At 32.8% G+C, this 5,923-nt stretch overlaps 1 long non-coding RNA gene across 1 annotated transcript; it reads left to right on the top strand.

The window, feature by feature from the left end:
* Positions 1-2,027: 2,027 nt before the first annotated feature.
* On the top strand, positions 2,028-3,802 carry LOC107686017 (uncharacterized). The gene is made up of 4 exons (XR_001634014.1): positions 2,028-2,167; positions 2,293-2,374; positions 2,986-3,130; positions 3,765-3,802. It is a non-coding gene; the product is annotated as an uncharacterized LOC107686017 (long non-coding RNA).
* Positions 3,803-5,923: the final 2,121 nt, after the last annotated feature.

Raw genomic sequence — 5,923 nt, 5'->3', positions numbered from 1 at the left:
ATTGCTATCCGTGCTCTTATTACCACTCACCTGGATTATTGCAATTCCCTCTATTTTGGCATATCTAAGTCCCAAACGGCACGTTTACAGGTCGGTTAAAATGCTGCAGCGAGATTTCTGAAGGGAAAGAGGAAATTTGATGACGCTACCCCCCTTCTGAGATCCCTTCACTGGCTTCCGATTAATTTTAGAATTGAGTTTAAATCAAAAGTCTTTAAATTAAGTCAAAAGAACAAAAGACACAAGATCAGGAACACAAACAACAGTCCAGAACCGTGACAGTGTGTGTGTGTATGTATATTATATATATATATATATATATATATATATATATATATATCAGTAGGTCGTCAGTAGGTCACGCATGCACTGATAGCACTGAAGTAAACATTCTCTCCAAATAACCTGCTCCAGAGTAGGTTATGTTTCAGGGTTAAAGTTGCTATGGCTACTTACATACACTGAAAGTTACCTCCGTTTTTGGAACCGAGAGCTGAGTTTATCCTCTTACTTACCCTTGAACATACCCAGGTATTTCACATAACCTGCTTTCTGGGATTACACAAGATTTGTATTTTAAAGAGAACCAGTTCGAAGGAAGAATAATTTGCTTTTTGCGTTAAAATAATTTCTTAATATGAAATTCGAATGGTATTAAAATTAGAGATTAGACTGTCCAAAAATTGAAATCTACACGCTAATACACACTATATACACATAGACACGCAATGCTGTTGTTGTTAACATTAACAATTTGAGAACAAAGTATAACAATAATAATAATTTGCATGGTTTGTGATATGAGCTAACCGATCGTTAGATTTAATCACCATTGGTAGCGCGATTTATTGTAATGCTTTTTTTCCTCCCTTGGTCAGAACAAATGTGGCAGACTTGTTACTTGGTCAGATGACAATATCCAGTGAAAGTTCTTATTTGGGTCATATATTCCAAGACGTAGGCTAGAATCTTGACAATATCTGGTGAAAATTCTTATTTGGGTCATATATTCCAAGACGTAGGCTAGAATCTGTGATTCCTAAGTACAGTATCCACACCGCGGTGACTGACAGCCACACTCCTCAAAATATTAGATTCATCCGCGCTGGAGCTAGGCCTGTCGCAATAATCAATATATCGACTTATCACACAATATATGTACATGACCTCAATCATTTTTGGTGACTCAATATATCGCCCATTATATTTACTTAAAAATTAATATCACAATTTTTTGTACATTCCACTTGCGCCTGTGTCTTTTGCAGCTTCTCATACATAACGTGGTGTAGTCATGAGGTGCTAGTTCAAATTTAAAAAATGAAGATATGGTGTTGTTTAGGGATCTGTGCCTTTGTGCATACAGACATCTGACTGCTAAGTAGTGATTTTGTTTTTCAGCAATAGTGTGCACCCTTAATTTACAGAGAAAAGAAGGTCAGGGAAAAATCTCCGTACAAGTTCTTTGTGCAATTTTCTTATTTTCTTCTTGTTACTTTGCATTTTTTTTAATGTTTTATTTACTATTTATTCAGGTTTTTTAAGGTATCTAATATTTAGATACTTAATTTCCATGATCTAAATATTCTTAAAAATTAAAAGTTTGTTGACATTTGGAAGTGTGTATGCCTTCTTGCATTATTATGCTATTACATTATGATTATATATTCAGTGGCATAAAATAGTCTTTAAAATGACAACAATATCGCTTATCGCAATTATTTCTGGCGCAATATATCGCACAACAACAAGTTGTTATCATGACAGGCCTAGCTGGAGCCGTGACAGCACACAACCCACACAATGAAGATAATTGTGCACATACCTGCAATTGCAGGTTTTCAAACAGAGATGGCGACAAAGAGGCAAAACTTACAGGCTGCAGCTTTAAAGTTAAACTCTGCTCAACTTTTTAAAACTTTAATATGTCAATTACATTAACGTGCTTAATTTAATGTGCTTAGTTGCCACAACTATCCATGCATGAGTGGTGCAGGAAAAAAAAAAATCCTGTCTTCCAGACAATCTCAATTTTAATGTATACCTCTTAGATATACCAGAGGCAAATTGATGAGAAGAAGACTTGGCTTGAGGCTCGTGATTTCTGTCAAGTCATTGGAGGTGACTTGGCAAGCTTCCACTCTCAACGAGAAATCAACAAGTTACCGTGAGTGCTCACAAGAAGTTTTGTACTGATACAATTCTGTATTATTATTTGTTTTACAACATTATGATTTTATAGGGTACACCAAGGAACTCCATAATGGTGGGAAACATGTCTTTATTCTGCAGGTATATAATTGGAGACCCAGCATGGATAGGTTTCAGTATGCTGAATAGTAATTCTGGTTTTGTGTGGACTGATGGAACCCCGGTGAGTGTTTTCCCATTACTGTTCATATTTTTTTACCCCCATTTGTGTCACTTTGAGGTAAAATTCATGATGTACCTGTTGAGGTGTAAAAGTATAAAAATACTTCCATTCCATCAAAAATTTTAAACAAGGGAAGGAGGGGCCTATAAGGCCATAATGGTCATTGTAGCAAAATAACCCAGGACAGGGTGATCTGCATCAATATTTGAGTGTGTGTGTGAAAATTATTGGTTAACTGTAGATTATCCTGCTTAATACATGGCAACTCACCCAATAATTATAAATGAGAACATCAGATATTGATTTGAGTTGGAATTATTTTAGAACCTTTCTTATCTTAAAGCTTCTGGGCCCTCATTTATCAACAGTGCGTACGCACAGATGTGTGCGTAATGTGTGCCTAAGCGCAGTTTCATGCAAAGTGTTTGATCTACCAACTTGTACTTATATGTAGGAATGTATGTAAATATAAGGACAAAATATAGAACCTTTTTTACGCACTGTTGATAAATGAGGCCCCTGGAATGAAAATAATTGTCTACTACATCATTCTAACCCACACCGTTTTGCATTACGTTCTATGTGTGAATGTGTGTTTTATTTCCTTTTAGTCTGATTTTGAGAACTGGGGGTTTGGAGAACCAAACAACTACAACGATCAAGAGCACTGTGCAGAAAGTGGCCTTTATTATGGACACAAGTGGAATGATTGTGATTGTGAATCCTATAATAACTGGATTTGCCAGATACCAATAGGTACACATGCATGGATAGAATTGTGAATTAAGTATTGGGGTGTAAATGCAAACTAATGACTACAAATGCAAACCTAACACTTGTTCTATGAAATGTGTTGATTTGTTTCTTTGTTCTTTTTGTGTTTCTTCCTTTTCCTTATTCTTCAAAGAACTTGCTTTGTTCTTGCAATGGCCACATATTGTTGTAGTAGTATTTATTTATTTTTTTAGATCATTTTCATATCATTTTCATATCTTTCATATCTTCTATATGATTTTAAATGTTCATTTTGTGTTCATTTATTAGAAATAAAAACAGTGAGTGGTCATTAATTTAAATTTATTAATTAATTAATTTTCTTTTTGAGAGAAAATGCTAAAATATTGAGACACATTGAGTATTTTCACAGGCAAAAAAATAAATAAAAAATAAATGTTCTGTTGTCAACTATTAATTAAACAATGTATGTATGAAGCACAGCTCACATAGAATTGATTTATATTTTATATTCTGACATAACTAGATCCATACAACATGCACATGCAACAACTTTACCATGCACATTAACAAATGCCCGCACAATAACTTTAATTAATTAGGCAGTTAGTTAATTTGTTAGTTATTTTTTCTTTTTTTTTCCTTCCCCCAATAGGCAGAACTCCAAAACCTCCACCAACTACTGGAACACAGGGTAAGGAGTCATTCGCTGCATATTCATTATTCAATTTCAATGTTCCTTACATTAACTTCATTACATTAATGTTCTTTTTTTGGAACATGTACTGTTTTCCATTGTCCTAACAAGAAGAAAATCCAAATGATCATATGATAAAATATTTGTGATAAAATAATGTGACCCTGCTGCCAGTGGACACACCTTAATAGACTTTTCATGGGCATTTAATAATTTTTTATTTTTTAATTTGTTATCTCTCTCTCTCTCTCTCTCTCTCTCTTTACCTGTAAAAGAAAACCTGCTTAATAATTACGCAGATCTTAGTATAAGATGTTATTCACTTCCAGTTTTTGTTAACAATTACATATCATTTATTGTAGTATATAATTTATAAATTATATAAATTATATACTATAATAATTATATATATATAATTATATATATATATATATATATAATTATATATATATAATTATTATAGTATATAATTTATATAATTTATAAATTATATAAATTATATACTATAATAATTATATATATATAATTATATATATATATGTATATATATTAGCCTTACATATGTATTAGCCTATATATATATGTTTCAATTTTGATGTGTCTAGTTTGAGAGGGAATTCCGGATGTCATTCTTGAAACTTTGCAGAATGTGTCTTTTTTGTTTTTGTTTTTTTCTTCCTTCTGTGAATGGATTAAATATAATTAAATATAAGCCAAGAAAGCTCCCTTTATAATCACTAAAAAGCTGTTACTCACTTCAGTTCGTCGAGATCTCATAAAGTTCATTTATAATAAACAATTTTCTTATTTACATCACTTCTTACACTTTTTTTCTGTTGTTGTTGTTGTTATAATGAGAGGATTCGCAAGCTTGCATAACTCAGAACAATGTTTTGTGAGTAAATTCCGTCTAATTTAAAAACCTCTGATTGGCCATTGCATTCAATAAATCAAAAGGTATGTCTGTGATTGGCAATATATTTTTACAGCTTCTAGTGTGCAAGCATAAAATGGAATCTCAATCAGTGCCACCTATCGCACATCTGAGCTGCTGAAGATGCAGATGATTAACATTACTTTCGTTTTTAAAGGGAATGCGCCGATCCCCGATCTGCCTAAATGCGTTTATGTTCGCGCAAATCATTCGTGATCCAGCTTCATCTACAGAAGAAGTGAGTATAAGCAGGGATTAAATTGGGCCGGAGCTGAGCCCAGGCACATAGACTGCAGGGCTCTACATTAACGCTTCATTAAGGCCAGACAGATTAAAACATCAGTAACCAAAAATAACTATGTAAACACCAGAACGCAAGTATTATTCTGATTTTATTACATTTAGAGTAAGTGGCGAATAGTGGATATAGCTAAGGTATATAATGCATCTATTGATGGAATAAGGTTGTGCTGCTGAGGCGAGGCTCAAGCAGCCTCTCCAGGAGAAATCAAAACGCGCAACACTAAGAAACTCAGCATCCTGAGTTAAAAATTCAAAATGGAAAGTTTTTATATTTAAAATACAGTTAGTTAGGCAACATCACACAACGTTTTCAACATTACGACTGTTTAACAGTTCTATAAACAGTTCAATAAGCAAATACAATAATATTTGGTCACTTTTTAGGTGGAAACACAGCGCATCACACAGCTACCAGCCGATTCATTGCTGATTGATTCCGTGTTTTGAACAAATCAGTTTAGTCAAAGTTTCATTATCCCATGCATAATCATCTGATGAATCTGCCGTTTGAACGAATCATTTGAATGAATGACTCAATGACTCACTCATTAAACGCTCACTACTGGCACCTACTGGCGTTTTAATTTAGTTGAAAAGTATAATTTCCACCATCATTTCTTGTTTGTATATTCAAAAATATTTAAAAGAATCTCATAATATTATTTAATGCAGTTGTATTTTTCAGTGTAAATGATTTAATTTGATAACGTATAGATAATCACATTATTATAATTGAATTTATAGATCAAATGTAAGAATTTGAAATAAAAGTATTAATGAGATTAGTGGGGAAATGTCCTCTATAAAGGTAAAAAAAGTGCCCTTGGATAAAATATTAAAAACACAGATTTGTATGTCATTTGTGTATATATATAAATAT

The sequence above is a fragment of the Sinocyclocheilus anshuiensis genome, unplaced genomic scaffold, assembly GCF_001515605.1.
Source record: "Sinocyclocheilus anshuiensis isolate Anshui unplaced genomic scaffold, SAMN03320099.WGS_v1.1 scaffold1315, whole genome shotgun sequence".
Taxonomy (NCBI): domain Eukaryota; kingdom Metazoa; phylum Chordata; class Actinopteri; order Cypriniformes; family Cyprinidae; genus Sinocyclocheilus; species Sinocyclocheilus anshuiensis.
The sequence above is the reverse complement of the archived record's forward strand: the minus strand, read 5'-3'. Positions and strand labels throughout refer to the sequence as shown.